The following is a 19,595-nucleotide window of genomic DNA, read 5'->3' on the forward strand; positions in this document are numbered from 1 at the left end:
TATAGGATCCTGTCACGTGATTCTACTTCTATTTCTCTCTGAAGTCTGTGGAGAGACTTCATTTTGCATTACTCTCTGTAGATTTAATTCCGCTTATTTTCGACGTGTTGTAGATTTAAAATACATTTGCGCGGTATACATTTTAACTGAACGACGTATCGATCCATAACGACTTCGCGATTTTATCGATGTTCACACTTTTCGGAACTTTCATGAAATTTTAAGCTTGTAGAATCGTGTCGCGGTTCTGTATATTCTCGGACAGACTTTTCACCTCGCGTTAGAATTCACCTCTCTGTAGAATTCTATTTATTCCCGAGCGCAGCTGTAGATTTAGAATATATTATTTGTGCGATTCATATTTTAACTGGAAGTTCAGATCGATCCTCGAACTTTTCGGAACTTTAACGAAATTTTACTTGTAGAATCGTGTCGCGGTTCTGCGTACTTTTGGCGGGACTTTACCTCGCAATAGTCTCCGTAAGATTTGATTCCGCTAAACCCTGAAGGTGTCGTGTAACGGCAAGGGGTTGAGATTGTTACGAGTATTACGATTGTACCTCGTTACAATTGATCCCGGCTATCTTATTCCATTGTTACTGTTATATCGCGAGAGCTTCTATTGTTAGTTTACATCGAGTAATCGAACACTTCGATAGCGTCTTAGGTATAAGTACAAATTTCAAAGTCTCCCACTAATCAATACTCGTCCGACGATATGGTTACAATGTAACAATGCGAAGTATCGACTATAATTTTCTGAGGCGGACGTCTATTGTTTCGTCGATATTTCTCTTCCTCTCTCTCTCTCTCTCTTTGTCTTTCCTTGTTATATTTGTCGCAGTTTTGGTAGAACGGAAACAGAACTTCTTCATATCATTCATTTATTGTAACGACGACATAACTCGAAAAACAAAAATTTCCAGTGCAAAAATGTTTTGAAATTTTCTAATATCACATAAATATGATTTTGATATAATAATTTGGTCTATTAATCAGGCATAATTGGAAAATTTATGTTTAACATATATCGCGCCTCTTCAAACGATCCACTCAGATTTTTGTATTTAACAAAAGATTAATATATTAGAAAGTAACACAAATAATATGTTAAAAAAATAAGAAAAAGTGAAATACCTTGATATAATTGGATGCACTTGAAAACAAATTATAGCAGTATATTTCTTCAGTAACATTAATATTTATATGCTGATATGCATATTTTATTCATTTATCTTAGAATTTACATTTTAAATTTACATTATTCTTATGCTATTTATCTATAAATTGCTATTTTATTACTAAGAAATATTAAACATTAATTTAACACAAACTATTTAAATAATACATTATGTAAAATTAATACTTGAAAAATTGTAACAAGAATCGATTTTAATATAAGTACAAAATGATTTTTTTCCATATAAAGGAATAAAAGTATTATTAGATCTTTTCTCAGTTGTATTGAGTTCTTGTCATTTTTTTTTTTTTTAATAACTTGAAAACAATTAAAAAAATTTTTTTAACAGTTGTTTTGTTATAACAAATAATAGAAAAAAATGAAACTTGCACTCTGATTTGGTCATTCTCGAATTTAAAATAATTATAAGAGTTTATAATATTTCTCGACATATTTAATAATGCAAACATGAAAACGAAAACTAAGGTGTTCCCTCGATTCTAAATCATTTCAAATGATTTTGAGAGGTGCGTTTATGAACATGAAATTTAAAATATTGTTGTAACTTAGAAAATATGCGTACAGCGATATATTATAGAAGTAGATAATTTACGTTCAGCGGTATTATTACGCGTCGGCTCTTCGGATAATTGCGATTTTATCGAAGAGCCACGTGCGCGGAAATTCCACTGCGTTTTGTACCGCTTGAGGGATAAAAAGAAGAGCGCCGCGCTGACTTCTTCCGATGCATCGCGTCGTTTCAAACTCCGCTTACACTACTGTAAAATATCTCTAAATCGACCCGCGCTGTTCAACGTTGAACCGTGCGTACTATTCGCGATGATTCGCGAAATGTTGTATCGTTCGTCGCGCATCGAAAAACACGTAACGGCGCAGTATGTACAGTGCGTCGTGAGATTTGAATGCAAAGTACCCTAATGAAACGAGGAAGAAAATATAGGGAGGGAGTATAGCAATGAAATTGCAAATTGTTGCGCCACTGCGCGCATGCCGTTGCGATACATCGCTTATGACACGTTCGCGTTTAAAATTTCGACGGATTTTTACGGTTCCGGGTAGAGTATCACGCACATACATATTTCCTCAGCTAGGAATAAAAGTACGTGCTTGAGGGCATTCGCGGGCGTCTTGCTTGTCGGCACGTGTAGTTATAGCTATCGCGCGACGCGGGTTCTTCTACACGAAATTACATTACCATATCATAAAAAAAAGAAAACAAAGTTGACATATCCTACCTGAATAAGAGGAGCATTTCTATGCGGACCGTATTGCGCGGTGGCACAATCACGAATATAAAATGTACCAAAATTTACTTATTAAATTTTTCTCGACGTGCTCTGAGCCGATCTCTTCAACAGATGAGAATTTGATTGTAGGACATTTGCTTTTACGATTTTAAACAGTAAGCTTTTAATTATTACTAATTTTTCTTTTTATTTCTGTCTATCTTACACATCTATCTTACGTATAACATGCGCTATCGTTTGTAAATGATGAAATAAAGGATGTTTATTAATAGGACAAAAACACATATAGAACTGAAAAAGTTACTTACTCCCTCTTCTTTTTATGGTCAACGCAATATTCTGCATTTTATTACGTCGTTTACGTCACGCCGTATATATGTAAGCATTTTACGTAACGTTAGTAATATGCGTTAGTAATATGCGAACATCAGACACATCATTATTTATCGTATGTGCAACGTGAAGTGAAATTTTTTTATCGAGATTTTTTTACTTTTTATAAAATAAATGAAGAAATTGATTAATATAATCTTATATATATTTTGTGTGGTTTAAATTACTTTGCGTATGTGTGCATTTCTTTGTTCGTTTACAAAATATCGAGAATTGATTAACGACTGTTTCATCACAAGATCGAATCTCTGTGTGTGTGTGTACGAATTTGAGAGAGAGAGAGAGAGAGAGAGAGAGAGAGAGAGAGAGAGAGAGGAAGGGAGGCGAAAAGAGAGATATGCTGAGAATAAATTTATATTTAAATTTATACGGAGTAAACAATTTCGCGGCGGCATGTCGAAGTATCTGACCACCGATAAGACACGAACGCCACTCTCGCGTGACGCGATTAATTTCTGCTTTACGGCCGAGCACCTCCTATTGACTCGAAGGGATCCATGGTTCCGCACAACCCTTTGCTTCCGCGTAATCGGTCAACGCAGTCGTGTAAAAATAAACCGTCACCTTTATGCAACGTACATTATTGTCTCAGCCATGATGGAGACGATAAAGTATCGCCCGATAATGAGTTTTACGTAATGTTCGCCTTCTTCTCTTTTCTTTTATTATTTTATTAATGCAATTGAGATAAATCTCCGTGCAATCTCCCATTTCTGCCTGCCGCGGCCCGGTCGTAAAAATCGCGGAGTCCGCCGCCACCTTGGAAGACGCTTCTCATATGTGATGAAGTTCACGTGTCGCGTCTGGAAACACGCAGGTTCCCGGGATTCCTGGGTTAAATATAGCGTTTCTCGGCGGGAAAAGCGGGACGATGGAAATAAATCGTTTCTCCCGGTATTTTTTGCAACCCCGTTACGTCCTCGTCCCCCATCCTGACTATCAGCTAGGCGGGAGGGGTTGGGGAGGAGGGAAAGGGTGCGCGTGACAACGATGCGACACAGCGAACTCGCCGCAAGACTTTTGAATGACAACAGGGTAACGCTTACGTGTATGTACGGCGAGATACGTGTTTGCGATTTTTTTTATATTTTTTTCTTCGAAGTCCCGTATACACGTAACACGCAGGGGAAAGAAAACCGGCTCGCGATCAATACCTCGTTACAATTATTACACGTTATAAATATGGAATTTCTGTCTCGCTCACACATGCAGCACAACGTGGTCATTGGATGGTGGTAAACCGCCGTGTCTTTTAATAAACAGTATTTCTTTACATATCTGTTATTACAAATTTTGTGAAGACACGGCGTACAAGACCAACGGCTTTCAATCCCTCACAGAATGCTCTCTGTGAGCATTCTGTCTGATAATATGCGGTCTCTTTGCTTGTTCGCGATCCGTTTCCAAGTACGCCGCTTCCATTATAGATGCAGGGTCGATGATTAACAATCAGAAACGGGACGAAGGGCTGCTTTTAGAATCCGGACCGTGTCGAGAGGGAAAATTCTTCCTTCGTCGAGACGGAACCAACAGTTGTAGCACTCTTTCCTTTTCGCTCTCTCCTCCTCTTTCTCTCGAACCACTCTCTGCCGTTCAATAAATTTTATAAAGCAAAACTTTCCCTCATACAATTTTGACGAGGATCCACCTCAATAATTTTAAATATTAATCCTCCCTTATCGAAGAACAGTAGTGAAGAATCACTCGGCTCTAAGTTTACCTTATATTTTTATACCAGAGTAGAGATATAAAGTTATGAGAAAATTGAGATTAAAACTATAAAAATATGAGAAAATTGAGAATTATGACACATAATGGTAACTGCAAAGTAATGATAACATTATATTTATAACGGTAGGTTTGAGATGTTCTACTTTTCTCGATGAAATTTTTTTTAGATATTTTATGTGAAATAAAATTTTTCATAATTACGCACGAAAGATTCGGTACGGACATATTAAAATATACGTTTATACGTTCTACAGCGAATGTGCGTAAAATTTTAATATGTTTCTTTAATATTTTACGAGTTGATAATCTGTTATAGCTAGAGGACGGTATCTATATATGTATATATGCAGATAGTATCTGATAATATATTCTTTTCATTATTAATTAGAGCTGAAGTTAAGCGACCGTAAGTCTATTATTCAACTATTTATTTGGACGGTGGTAAACTCAATTTCGAAATGCTATAAATTTCAATTAGATATGAAATACCCGCCGATCGATTTTACCAAGAGTTTTCAAATAAACGATATTTTGCAAAAATAAATAGTTCTATCGAGGATAATTAATATTATAAAAAGACAAATCGTCAAATAATTTGACTCAAATTGTGGATTCTCGGCGTTAATTGTGTGCCAAAAGAAAGTGAAATATTAACATACATTTTACTTTTAGATGTTGCAATTTAAACATTTGCGACACAAATACAGATTTTGTAATAAATCGTAGCATAACGGATAATAATAATTTGCCTGAAATTTTTCTCGACCAGAAGATATAAATTTAGTCCTGATATCGCGAAGAGAGTTCGACAATACATATATTCGCGTAAAAGACGTTTTCTCGTCGTTTTCTTCGCATTATTCTTTTCGTTTCTGCTCCTCGACATGGGAGCTTCTCTCCCTTTCGCCTAAGAAATTACGCATGGTTTGTTGCCAGAGTTATGGCGTTCCGACGAATCAATTCGATCGTCGCACATAAGTCAAAAAGCTTTTTAAGACCCAGTTATGTTCGCTTCTACAAGAAAGGTTGGAACATGTTGGTTTCCATTGAACGAATGTTTTTGTATCGTAACTCGGTGCGCTCAACGAAACTGTATTGCTTTTACGAATATGTACAGGACTTGCCCTGAACCTGCTGGTCCGTCTTCATCTACAGATTCTTTGACCTATTTAGCGCTGGCTCGTGTACCAAACTTAAATTTACGTCTTTTATTTAGGAATAGTTTGAACACGCTGCACACACACACAGAGTTATAAGTAGTATTAAAACTTATATATTAATTTAGTTATTTAAAAAATGCACTAAGTTAAGTTACAGTTACGGATGGAAAAAAGAAACGAAGTTACAATCACTGAAATAAAGAAAACTCTAGCTGTAACTTTGTTACAAGTACGAGTTACTTCCCAATCCTGAATTTATGTGAGTGTTTTTCGAGAAACCACTGTTAAAAGTCAGTATAAATTAAAAATTTATAATTAATAGAAAAATTAACTTTAGGAAATGTTCTTTAAAACATCAGTTTTTACATAATAATAAGATCTTTACTCAAATATTTAGAATATTTTGAAATATTTTCACCGTTATTCTATGCCACTCATCTACTATTATCTCTTAACGTAAATCTTAAATGGAATTCGTCGTTGCGGCAAAAAATTTTTTAATTTTCAAGCATTTTTAAAAAAAAAAAAAATTTAATAGAGAAAAAATTAGATAATGGTTTTTGCTGACTATTGAATTTATTAAAAAATTTTATTTTTTTATACCTAAGACTCTTCCAAATTTACTTTTTCAAAGAATATTTGCTTAAGTTAAAAAAGCAAGATATATTATTTAAAAAACTCTAAAAATGATGTATTACTTGGCTTCTATTATACTAGTTAAGATATTTGATTTAATAACATTTAATAGCTTTAAAGACCCTAATTAAGTATATATTGATACATATATATAGTGTAATTTATCAGATTCTACTAAATGTATATAAAATTATATAATTAAATTTATGCTGTTGATTATGTTTGCTAAAGTAGGATCATCATAGGATGAAGAAACACAATGACATATCGAGGTTTCAAGCATTTAGCTTACAAAGGGGGGAAGTTTCTACTTTAAAAATAAAAAATTTGCAAATATATAAAAGACATTTTAAAAAACTATTTTTTGCTTGTCTAAATTTACTTTAAGGTGTAAAATTAAGTATTGAAAATTAATCCATTTCAAAAGTTAATTTTACTTCTTTCGGATAAATTCGAGTAGCAAAGAATTACATAACAAGATTTAATACATAACAAGACTTTGTATTGCTAAGGTTTTATAAGATTTTGAATTTTTGTGAGTTGAGAACTTTCCCTTACAATCATGAAACGCCGCGATTATTATCTGTAGCAATGTGTTGCTAAGTAATGATTGATCTCAGATGTGACGAATGGGTTTATCATAGACACTATAAATAAATAAAAATGTTGTTTTGAATGTCGCCTTACATTATACAAAGAACGGGCACGAGCAGCGCTGCATATGGGATTTAATTAAGTAAAGAGCGCTCTTTATACTTGCAATTAAAAAATTGTACTGGCTAATCCTAAGATGATTAATAATGCACTTTGAATTAGTGGACAGTATTGCTCGTTGTCACGCATATATTGCTTCCCACGTACGAATAGTGTAGCTGTTGTAATTAACGGTAACTTTATACGATTGTTGGAAGTACTTTGCCGCTATTATTTTCAATTCATATATGAATACTAAGAAATACACTAGCTAATACTAAACTAACATTAAGTTAATACTAAGAAAAAACTGATTAACATGAAATACCGACACTTGCGAGAGAAAGCTCTGCTCTGTCGACATAGGACAAATTAAAGAAAACGTTAAATACAACTAGTTAGAGAAAAGAGGGCAATTACAGAAAATTGGAACAATTAAAAGAAAATTAAGCCTGAGAAAAAGATATATTATTTTATGTAAAAATTTTTTTTGTTATTATATTATTATAATCGAGCTTATAGTTTTTAGTACGGCGTACAACCATGGGAGCTCGTCTGTCGGTAAATTAGAACGGTTCTGTGCATCACATATAGTCGGTAAACCCCAACGAAATAGAGCTGCCATCGTCCGTCATAACTGATAATGTTTCTCTCCTTAGCAACTCTTGGGATATAACGGGAATATGAGCAGGTTTACGCAGATGATAATACCAATTTAAGTCGACGAGTATTTAGAGCAACAAGTGATCGAACAAATGATAGTACTCCTGATAAAGAAGCAATGGATAGCAATTGGAACTCTTTTTCAGGATCTTTTATAAATGTTTGGCTCAAACAGGTTTTTTATTTGCGAATATGGAGTATGTATTATTTTTTATGTACACTGTCATATAATAATTAAAATAATTAATGACAGGAAATAATAATTCATATAAAATAATTATAATTATAATAATAAAATGAATAAAATGATCATTGTATTATAGTATAATGTAGGTATAAATCAATTGCAACTTAAATTATTAGACGTGGAATAATTAGATTTGTTTGTAGGTGTTCGGAAGTGTAATTAATAAATTGAAATTAATATAAATGAACCGTGTCTTCTGTCGCGACCGAGAGTCCATTTAATTAGCTAAAATTAATGCAGATGCATTCAGAAGTTTTTAATTAAACATAGTTATATAATATCTGTATAACCAATTGAAATACTCAGTTTCTCCGCGTGCTGTACAGTCGTCTTATAATTAGACATAAAATTTTCACTTTAACATCTTGATTACTGAATTAAAATCTTACTTTAAAATTATACTTTTTAATTAAAGGTTCTTTTAAAACCCTTGAAAACCATTCGCAAGACTGTAACCGGGACATTCCTGGCTTATATTTTATTGTCTAATCGGCAAGTTGTTTCGAGTGTGACTGCAAAGTATGAATTATTTTTACACTCTTGCGATGTAATGAAGATATTAATGTAACATGAGTATTATTTGAAAACTAACAAATATTCATCGGATATCAAGTGTGTCAAGTTACCTTTAATCAAAGATTAATTACTGTTAAGTATTAAATATAATTAATATATAATTATTAAATACGTTAAATATGTTAAATACGGTATAATTTATTAGACTTTCTCTAGTTTTTAAGATGAATTTTCTGATATAATTAGAGTGATTTTATACATCATATAACTACGTTTTTTTTTTATCAGTTTCGATATTCAAACTCATATTTGTTTATCATCACTATTGTATTGCGCTTAATGTAGTTACCACAAATGTATTGAAATCCGCTTATTCAGCATTACAACATAAAATATTTATCAGCGGAACGCTGACGTTTTGTTTACGTCGAAAACCCGTTGTTCTCAACAGCGGTGACAGAATAACAAATGTACACGTACAAGTTCAAAGATAAATATGAAGATATTGTGTGGAGCTGGAGAGTGAGTATGCCATTTTACTAAACGCGATCTGTGTAGCAGAATCAAGTATCCAAAATTATAAACTATAACTGCATTCATTTTTCTATTTTACGGTCGGTCTCCAGGCCTTCCTACCCTCTTCTCACGAGACCCTGTCCAATATCCGGCGACTTTCGTCGCATCGATTGTTCGTGGAATAATGGATGACCTTGGGTAGCGAGGGGAGGGGGAAGAACTCGTGTGCAGGATGCAGCCGAATGTTGAAAGTCGAGAGATGAACAATATCGCTCTTTCCCGCGACGGTTTGAAATGCCGTCATCTCAGCGATATCATCTCGGTGTCATCATGACGACAGCTTTACATTTTGCCAAGTTATATACAAGTTCGATCATTTTAATGGCTCGTCGTTATAACTTTCGCGATTCGTACATAAGCGGAAATACCACTTGGCTTTCATTAATTTCCAAGAAGTAGAGAACGCGCTTCCGGGAAATTGTGGAAAAGTGTGCAATTAAAAAGCGTAAGACGAACAAGATCTTATATGCAGTTTGTTAGATCGAACTGAACACTGCTGTACTTTTAAAATCCACTTTAAACGACTTGTGTTGGGATTTAAGGGATAGAATTTTATTTATGCTGTTTATCATATAGAGTATGTATATTTTGTGTACTCCAATTCTTGAAATATTTCTTGGATTGTAACAAGATATAAAATTTGTATAGAATATTGTCATGAATTATAGAACTTTACATTTAATTTTAATTCTCAGACATTTCCGAATGACAACAGTAACGGACGGACAGTAGAATAAAAAAAAATTAATTTTAAATTTTAATTACTTAGAAATGTTCATTAATACTGTGTATTGATTAAGTTTTATTTATCAGGTTTACAATTTGAATTTCATCAGAGATAGAATACTTTCTATCTCGTGGTATTTTTCGAATGTGCTCTTACAAAAAAATCGTAGTGCACACCTATCACATTAGCTAGAACACTGTCGGAAACGTGTTCCACTGTAAATTAGCGAATTAGCTATTTGACGTGCGAGGAGCGAAACAATAGCGTGTGTTCTCATCGTACATTCGGAACGACAAGTGTAGCCGTCTGCTTCTCAATTTTATCTGTCCAAAGGGGAAAGCAGCTCTCTCAACGAATATATGTAATGTCAGTCAGAACGGCTGCGTTTAGAATTAGAATACGTGAATACGTTTCGCCCGTTGGCGTACACTACATTCTGACTTTAAACGTTCCCTCTCGACCAGGATCCGCTCGCGGATGTGTATTGTAACCTTTGCATAAAGCGTGGTCACGTTGCAGTTAATAATCCTAATGTAAACAATGGTGACGTCATCCACTTACAAATTAATCACGTCTTCGTTTTCTGTTTGAAGTACACGTGTAAAGTTCAAAGAGTTAAAAATGACGGGTTCGCGAGCAGAGCGCGAAAAGTTCAACTCGGATTTCTTTTTTCAAAGTTCAACAACGATGGACATTTTCATTTCTCTTTCTGTCGCCGCATAATAATGCGGTGCTTCGCTTACGTTTTCTGATACCTCACCACCTCAAATTTCCGTGTGACAAATGAAAACGGCTTCTCCTTGTCTCGGTCTTTTGATCCGCTACAAAGAGACGGCGGATCAAATCCGACAAGCAAACAGGGAGGAGGGAGGAGGGAGAAACAATGACAAGTCATTTCGCGTTGTGTTATGAAAATCTTCTATCTAATCCGCGCTATATCCGCGCACGTTTTTGTACTTTCCTGCGTTTCGTTTTTTTTTCTACGTTTCATATCTATTACAAAGCTCTCACTTTCTTTTTGCCCGCGATGTGAGGTGTACATTCGTAATATAGCTGTTTTAATTTTCATTAAGGGACTTTAAGGAAGAGAGATTACATTGACCTGTCGCAAATTGTTTGCGTATGAATTTTAAGCGCGCGCGATGGCAGCGGACATTTTACAAAAATGAAACAAGAAAATAGATGGAAGGTAAATAAATATTCCGGTATCGATACTTGCGCTAGTTACGGCAACTGTCAGTATAAAAATTACACTGGTTTCGAAATAGATATCGCGTACCTGGAAATTTTGATGTTTATTTTATGAACATTTGAAATGAGGACATCCATTATTTTTTCCATATAACTTGCATTACGTTTTTTGTATCGTATTCTTATCCTTTGTTAAAGATTATTGAGGATCATTTTTATTATACATTTGCAAGTATATATTTGAAAATGTGAATTCTCTAGTGCGCGGACGTTAAGCCGATTTTTCACAATCTACGTACAACATATTCATGTCTGAATAGGATCCTATTTGTATTTTTATGCAACATACGAAAAATACATTGCCAATATCAAAAATTTGACACATATGAAATGTACGTTAAAATATATACATATATCAAAATACCCAGCGTATAAAATTATAAGCAGAATTCTATGGTTAAATCTGACGCGAATTATGGATGGTCTAAAGTGAATTTCGTATAGCGCCTTGGCATATAAGCCACGCTCGTTGGATTGCAATACATTGCGCCGCGGTGAATCGCGCAGCCATGAGGATGATTCTTCGGGATGTCGATCAAGTTTTCGGTCGTTCCGTCTTATCTCCAGGATATTCCATGCCTTGAAGCTTTTATGATATTTTCATGATAATATGTTTTACTATCCTGAATATAAACGGACTTGACAGGGAATTTAAGATGCTTACGATGTAATTTAAGATGCTTAGGATGCATATTTTGGAATTATAAGGACACTCATGCATACATTAATGTTATATATTACTCTAGTGTAGTATTATGCATATGCAATAAGATAGCTTAAAGATACGCGCACAGCTGTGTCAGATTTTTTACACGTGTGATAATAATTTGATATTTTTTGTATTTAGGTGAAGGTGGCTTTGCTTATGTATAATTAGATATAATTGTTTTATATTTCTTTTATTTTAAAAAGTTGTATAAAAAATACAAATGTTTTCAACTTTAGAAATACTTTAATATCTTTTCTTTAGATATAAGGATAATTTAATTCATAAATAACTCCGCAGACTTTGATTAGAAAGGTCATAATTTTAAATACAATAGGTTCTATTTAAAAAGTTTTTAATTACAAATAATAATACATCAAGTATTTTTAATAGTATTTCAACATTTTTCTCTATATGAAAATAACTTACTGTTTAAGTAATTTTTATGTCAGAGACATGATTACAAATAAAATGTTCTGCATTATTCTATATATTTCGAAAACTTTGATTTCTACGACAATAATAATCCTCGAGACCTTTGTTTGGAATTGCACTCCGAGACAGAATGCATAAGAATACTCCGTCTGCAATAGACGTCAGACAATAACCCGGGGGAGAAGGTTGCGTCTTAATTGAAGGCCCATGGGAGAGCATTCTCTGAAACAAAAGTTTCGAGACTCGGTAAGATCCCTCGCCCTCCGGACTCGGAGCATTAACGGAGCGTTTCCTTCGAGGCCCTCTCGTCCAAATTTCGTCGCAGCTCCCCTCGTTGCGGCGGATTTCTTTCGCGTACAGCGAGGTGGCGCCAACGTATCGAAAGCACCAGCTCCGAGGATCGACGCGCCGCAGCAACCCCAGAGAGCTTAGGGGTCGCGAGGGGGCGGGGGCCCGGCACGCGAGGAGGAAAGCCGCCTCAGTCAGTGATGCGACTCCGTTACGGTCAGACCGAAGCGACCTCACTCGCGCGTCGCCGTCGTCGCCGCCGCCGTCGCCGCCGTACGCTCGCGTCAGGCGCAACAGGACGCGCGACGCTCGTCGTCTGACTCGAGTCGGGCACGTTCTACTGTGATATGCGTGGCGTGCCCCGCCGTCGGACCCTGTCACCATCGTTACGGCCGCATCACGCCGGATCGCGGAGCAATTGCGCGGAAGTACGACGCTCGCGACGGTAATCGGTGCGACGGACGCCGCGATGCGACGCCGTCCAGACACCGTGCCCATTGTGAGGAACGCAATCGGTGAAAAGGTACACACGAGGGAGAGGGAGGGGGGAAAGGCTTTTCCTTCTCAGGGGACCCAATTCCGATTTACGCGTCGCTCTCGACGATTAACCCGCCGATCCCGGTTCGCGTCATGTTCGACTGTATAGGGCGATCGACCAATCTCTATCGCTTACCTAACACTTTCACGTCGAGTTCAAACGAAATTAAACGATATGCTAATCACTCTGAAATAGATGGTAACCAGCGATGCTTGATAATACGATGGTCGATGAAGGAAACGTACTTCGTTACCTAATATTACCGATAAAAATATCGGAGTCATTGAGATACTTCTCGCGAGGTAAGAGAAAGACGTCTTTTTTTTTGGAAGTGTCTCTTGATGGAGGTGATCTTAACTGGAGTACGGTAGTGGGAACGGGGGTCCGCCCGCGTCGCGCCTCATGCCCGAGCTGGCGCGGACATCTTTATGGCCCCGCGAGTCACGAGGTGGAAGGAGAAGTGTATGCAAATTTACGGGGCGGTAGGTACGATCGGCGATACGATGAGAAAGGTAGAAAGAAAGAGAGAGAAAGAGGGAAAGTGAAGGGGTAGCTTGTTGCTGCGAACGTATTATTTTCTTCTCAGGTCGACGCCGCAAGCTTTTTCCTCGATGATCACAAAGGTCACGTATGAAAGAGAAAGAGAGACAGACAGAGAAAGAGAGAGAGAGAGAGAGAGAGGAGGGGGGGGCGGGAGGCGCGGCGCGATTTCTAGTTGCCTTTTCATCCCCTTTCTCTCTCTTTCTCTCTCGCGTGGTCAGATAGACTGCCGATAGTAACAGGTGGGTCAGGGGTGTTTCGCCGGTGAGAGAGTCTCACTACGCCGACGCTGGGAACGCGAGTCCGTCGTCGTCGTCGTCGTCGTTGTCGTCGTCGTCCTCGCTGTCGTGCAAAGGATTTTCCCACCGCCAGGCCACCTCTATACGCCTAGCTGGTATTCCTGTCGTACGCCACATAAATGGCGGCCGATGTAAAACGCGCCCTTGCCGTGCTACGCTCGTGCATCCCCCCTCGATTTTCATGCAGCGACCGCGCGCGCGAGCGTTAACGTACCCTCATCCGACTGATTAACGAGAGCCGCGACGTAGGTCCGTCGCAGGTGGGACTAACGAGGGCGGCCCTGATAAGCTAGAACGGTGGGAAATCGGGCGGCGAAATTGCACGTACATGCGAGTTAATTATTGCGTTAACCTCATGATAGCGAGGGAAGGGGAGGGGCGACTCTTGTGGGAAGGGCTGATGTTTTATGATAAATTGAATGATAAATTGAGGCCGTCGTCGCCAATGTGTTATTTCTGCTCTTGCTCGCTTGCGATGAACATTAACCGAACTCTTTATAGATCATTCAGACGATCGTCGTTACATTCATCTAAATATTTTATACCTCTATTATTATTCCGAATAATTTTATCATATATTTTTTTATTCAGTTAGAAAGTTTGTATTAATTTATTATATATTGCATGTCCCCAAAAAATTATTCAAATTTTTGTATTAATTTTACATGAGATGTTAGATAGTAACATAATTATTGTGTAAAAAATTAACACCAAAATGTAACACTTTGATATAATATGGATATAGAGTATGGAAATATATTTCTTTAATAAAAATAGCGTTTATAGTATATTAATACATATTTTATTTATTTAGCTTAAAATTTATGCTTTGAAATATAAATTCAATACATTATTTTTTGGAACATAAATTTAATACATTATTTTTTTATGTTATTTGTTTATTCATCTATGAATTGTTTAATTTTAACACTAATGTTGAATTACAATATTAACATAATCGCATTATGTTATGACATTTGGATGTTATAAATTCAACACAAAAATCTTTACAAAAACTAGGTTTAACATAAATACAAAATGTTTCCTACTATGTACATCCATAAGCTACAGATGAATAAATTAAAACATCAAATTAATCAATCTTGCGAAAAATTCATGGAACTATCTACTATTATGATTTGTTAAAAGTTAATCTTGTAGCAACAATTTTACTATTACTGCATATTGAGGTGATTAATCTTTAAATAGATTTAAAAAAAGTAAATATTAATTTTTTCAAATTGAAGTACACTTTATAATACAGAACTTATCGAGATGTGAATTATATTAGATATTAGCGCTAGAATGCAATTAAAATAAGAAAAAAGTTATGAAGATATAACAATGTTAAAACATTCAGAAAATAGATGATATGCCGATCTTTTTATTGCAATATATTAAAATATTTGAACTTTATTATTTTATATTACTTCAGTCTCAGAATTATATTTATTTTAAATAACGATTTACCTAAGTTAATAATTGACACAAATATAACAAGTATATACGTTCATGACAAGTTCGTTCGCGTATAACGAACTTCGAAACAGTTTCTGCACGGTATTCATCAGTATTACTTTTGTACAACATCTGCGGTAACGGAATGATTATAAAGTTTTAGATAATTAACGAGTTACGGCTAACTTTGCAGCCTCCGTGAAAAGAAATAACGTCTCTTTCAAGTCCCTTTCACGTAGTCGCGTGCATAATTAATCAACCGTAGTATCCATTGCAGATCGGTCACTCAATTGGCGTGAACTTTCCTGCTTGAAATTAGTAATCGCAGAGGGTTAAAGCCAGAGTGTTCGCCACACCTACGCTGTGTAGACCGTGATAATTAAAAAGCTGTAATGAATAAATGTACAGACTATGTTTAATTCAATCTCAGATTCATAAGCATCATTAAGAGAGCTACATAAATGTTGATATACGAGACCACTTAGATAGAAGAGGTAGAAGACTTGCTTTTGATGGGATGGAAGAGTCGTTAAACAAAGTCGATTATAAAACGCTCTTCAAGCGGCACCATTTTATGTAGACTTAATTTTCCAATACGATAATTCTTTAAATCTATCTTCATATCTTTGCTTGAGTAAAGCTCGTTAGCTGCGATTAATTTTCTGTAATGTCACACGCGACTTGGAAATTTTGTCGTTTTCAATCGAAGAAAACAGAAAGATCCTTATGCATTAACTTATGTACTAAAGGGAGACAGTCTACATCGAGAGGAGATTAAGTTTTCGCGTTTCGCCTCTGAGAAAAGCATCCTGGCGGTGCTTCCTCGGGATTGTATAACGGAACGTACTCGCGCTTTATCTTACGAAAGCAGTAAGTCTTGCTTTCCTTTCCCCGAAGTGCTGAAAGGCCGGAGTACTTCGGAGTACCTCGTTTGAAATTCCATTTTCTCCATTCGAATGAATCTGCGTAGCGCGCTCGCGCACAAGTCGCGCGTTCCGCTCGTTGTTTCGCTACGGAGGAAACTTTTAAAGCATTAAACTTTCCCCGGCGGGTGCGCCTAATGATATTGGTAACGGCAATAACTGTCGCTAACGTGGCACGGTATTGGGCGAGAGTAAGGCACCTGCGCGGTAACGACGTTAAATTTTTTAGCAACTGATAATTACGTCGGGGAAAAAAAATCGTCCGCCTCGTGACAAAAACGCGTGGTCCTCCCCTCTTGCTTTTCTTGCTGAAATTTCATTACAGAAGACAATAGCGGCGCTCCGCGCTGCTCATGACGCAGGATGTCTCTTTTAAACTCTCCCCTCCCCCGTCGTGGAGTAATATTGCAGAATTTGTCAAAGACCGTTCGAAAATACGTGCGTTGTAATTCAGGATTGAAAGGGCAGAAGATAATTGTTGATGAGATTAATCGTGTGACGCGTTTGAAGGAAATCTCGTTTACGGCGCAACGCAACTTAAGTTCGCCGACGGCAATTCTTCCCTCGGCTGCGTAAAATTTATGGCCGTTGCCTGGAGCATTATATGCCGCGGGAGATGAGAGTGTGCGCGAGATATAAAACGAGATAATAATTATTGTCGTAAATTTGCTGACCGCGTAAAACGGATCTTGTAGCGCTATATAGTAGGGATTCCGAACGCGTCCGCGTGAAAAATTCACTACGCGAAACGATCGAGGTCCGACCTTAATCAAAAGTATAACGCGGCGTTTCAGATGCGGATAAAGACGCGTCAGGCGCTTATCGTTGCTCAGACACTTCGCGAAGACTCGACAGCGAAGTGCGCAGTCGAATTCGCGATGCGGATTTGCATAAGTGTTTAAAAAGATCCGCCAGATGCTGATTCTCTAGTCCCTCCCCCTTCTCTTTGATCCTTTTCTCTTCTGCTGTCTAGGAGTAGCTTACGACTGAGATAGTATGGCGTAATGCTACATTCAAGGAAAAAAAAACATGACGACAGCTAAGTGAATCGATGTACATAGCTGAGTAAACTACACAGAAAAAAAGGATATTATGTTATTTTGACAATACCTTTAGTTTCAAAATGAAAATCTTGAAATAAGATTATATTGCGTTAAATCAAAAAAACTTTACTTGAATGAAAATTTATTTTAAGATTTTATATAGTTTAATCAAGAAAATGATATTCTTGTAATTTAAGAATAATTTTCTCGAACGGAAATGAAAAAATATTAGATAGAAAATATTGTATGTTCAAATCGAAGATTATAATTTTCTTAGAATAAAATTATTAAAATAATTATATTATATTCTTGAAATAACAATTATAGTATTGAAATAAGACTATAATATTGTTGAAATTCAAGATTTTCAAATTTTTTTAAGAAGATTATGTATTGTTGCGTATATATGAAACAATGAATGCGTTCATATGAATATATAAGAGTTAATTTGACACTTGCTTTTTTTCTGTGTGTCTTTTAATTATTGCGATTAAACTTTCTTTAATGACTATAATTTTATTCAATTATGTTACATATCAAAATTTGTACACGGTTGTCTTTTTTATAATTTACTATTTTTTATTTGAGTGCAAAATTGATAAAAACTAACCAACGGATGAAAGTATTCGCTTTTTTTCACTTTAAGACGTTTCTTTTATTACTGACATTTAAAGCTGCCTCAACAATAAGTTGTGATGAAATTATCGCCTCCTGATGACGTTGATGTATGACCGTACTTTCTATGTAACATACGATTGCTTAACTACTATCTTTATTGATTCATTTCATACATAGTTGTGCACTTTCTCGCTCGTGAATTTCGTGATTGGAAATTCTTGCAATTGTAAAGCTACCGAGATGCACTCATATGACTTAATTTTTTTACAAATTTTCCCGTCATAGTATTTTCATTCATGATGACTTTCGAAAATAATCATCAAGGATTGCTGTAATTAATAGATATACTAAATACACAGTAATTTTGTATAATGAAAAATGGTATAGATGAAACTTATCGTTTTATTAGCACAAAAATGCAAAAGATTATATTTTTCTTTATAGTGCAGTGTTATTTTATGCATTACACAAAATAATAACTTTAGTATATCTAGCTTATTGATTAAAAAATACTTTGTTATACATATAGGGATACAAAGTGTTCAACATTTTTATACCTATATTATAATTTTTAATACCCTGTATCGTGCAAAATGAGACCTTAGAGACTATAGTTGATTTTTTACCTTATATAAGAAAAATTCATATGCGTGAACATAGTCTCTATGGCCTCATTTCAGAGGGTGTGTTAAAAAACTACACCATTATCGCTTTTTCTAAATAGCTTTTAAATTAAAGAGGTTTAAAAAGTATTAATTTAGTTATACTTTTATTTTTTCTAAATGAAAAAAAAAAATTACAACTATATAATGCAAGTTATATTAAATTTCAAATATTAATGCCCGTGCCTTCAAAAGGTCCGTATAAATTCCTTTCGTGGAAATAGGATGCTTATGCCAAAATTTTTCGGACGTACTTCACAGAGATTTTCAATGCTTTTGTAACGTTTAATTTTACAAATTCATAAACGTATACTCTTTCAGCCTGTACAGATAAATGTGACCGGTTTTTTTCCACACAGTAGCGTTTTAATTTATTTTATCCCGTTCGGTCATTACGGCAATTACAGCTATTCAGTTTCAATACCTCCCCGAGCTTGTCTCGTGTAACATACATGTTTTTCGCAGTATCGTCACGTTTCATATGAATATATAGTATATACGTACAAAACGGATGCACGACGGGGATCCTCGAGGCTGGAAAACGAACGTCTCGCGTTCGCTTCTCTTCTCGCTGGGTGTATATAAAAATGCGCAATCGCGGGTTACCCCGGCGCTGAAAAATCATTACTGCGATTTCAGGTACGAAGAATGGTAAATGAATCACATGGCGCGCATCGTCGGCGTACAAACGAGCTCGATAACGTCGCGGATCGAAACCGCGCGTACGTGATCCGCCATTACATTTATGCAAGTTGACATTTCGAAACTCTGCGCTCGTAACTCGGTTGTTATTCCTCCTTTTGTTTGTCATCTGAGACTTTTTTTTTCACCGGCTGTCGTGGGTGAGCTTGAAAAAGTCCAGTTACAGTGTGGATGAAAGGAACCGATGCCGGTGAAACTTCTTGCGGCCGCGCTGACTTAAATCGAGCTCCATCGCACAATAAAGGGCCGTAAATTTTAACGGATGTTTGTGCACGTGTAGCACAGCGGGGAGGACATTTTATCTTTTGCTCTTGGTTTAAGAAGAGACAAATAACATTTTGC

General features: G+C 36.0%; 1 protein-coding gene across 10 annotated transcripts in view; it reads left to right on the forward strand.

The window, feature by feature from the left end:
- Nucleotides 1–19,595, forward strand: part of LOC105836540 (synaptotagmin-7) — a 198,775-nt gene that overhangs the window by 125,778 nt on the left and 53,402 nt on the right. For 2 of the 10 annotated variants that reach the window (XM_036284857.1, XM_036284858.1), the window contains exon 1: nucleotides 12,652–12,993. The exons of the other annotated variants lie outside the window; for them this stretch is intronic. The gene's annotated coding sequence lies outside the window, so the exon portion shown is untranslated. Of the gene's footprint in view, nucleotides 1–12,651; nucleotides 12,994–19,595 lie in introns of those variants that run through there. 10 annotated transcript variants of the gene reach the window in all.

Source organism: Monomorium pharaonis, chromosome 3, assembly GCF_013373865.1.
Source record: "Monomorium pharaonis isolate MP-MQ-018 chromosome 3, ASM1337386v2, whole genome shotgun sequence".
Lineage (NCBI taxonomy): Eukaryota > Metazoa > Arthropoda > Insecta > Hymenoptera > Formicidae > Monomorium > Monomorium pharaonis.